Below are 904 nucleotides of genomic sequence, written 5' to 3' on the forward strand. Positions count from 1 at the left end.
TAAATACAACTCACACTTTAAAATGAAAGATTCCATCTTATACAGTAGTCTGTTAACACAATAATGCCAACTCATTCCATCACATTTCATATTTTGTATCAATACAACTTAACTAAAAAAAAACATAGTGGACCTTGTAGTTGAATTAAGAAAATAGAAGGTATTAGGCCTATAGACAAAATTAAAACCTATCCTGGAGACATCTCAATTACTCATTGGTGTGACAAATATCTTATAAAATGGAATGCACCGACTTTACCTTACACTGCTCCCACAAAAAAGGAAACCGATTGTCAGGGATATCTTTGAAACTCATAAATTTAATTCAGTTTATTTGTGACGAATGGACGTTGCAAGAAAGTTTCGTTGCAATTGATTGCAAATCGACTGCAACTTTGCAGCTGATTCCGATTGACTGGTACTAGCAATCAATCCCCAATTTGCATTGCAAGAAAAAGGCTTGCGATTGAACGCAGGTTGCAGCTGATTTGCAGACGATTTGCAGCTGTAGACTTTGCAGCACAAGACTAGCCGAAAAAGCAAAATAATGGCTTGCGACAATCTTGAATCTGGAAGAGAGTAAGTAGAAAATATTCATTTTTCAGATACATGTAATTCTTTCTCCATTACGTATGTTTTCAGAGAATATTTTAGACCTATGCCAGGGAAAAAATTATTTTGAAAAAGTGAAAATGTATCTTTACTGCCGGTCAAAATTTCACCTTCAACAAAGTTTCTACCGCACAATTTTAATCCCAGTCCCACACTTGACTTTGTATAGCACGGTTGTATCAACAACACGGCAGGTCATTGCCGGTGCAGTGCTGTTCAAAATCATCCTGAAGCAAGTAAATGTGTAGGCTGTAATTATGTATGTAACATCGAAAATGACCTTCAAAGATTA

The sequence above is a fragment of the Lytechinus variegatus genome, chromosome 2 (genome assembly GCF_018143015.1).
Source record: "Lytechinus variegatus isolate NC3 chromosome 2, Lvar_3.0, whole genome shotgun sequence".
NCBI lineage: Eukaryota > Metazoa > Echinodermata > Echinoidea > Temnopleuroida > Toxopneustidae > Lytechinus > Lytechinus variegatus.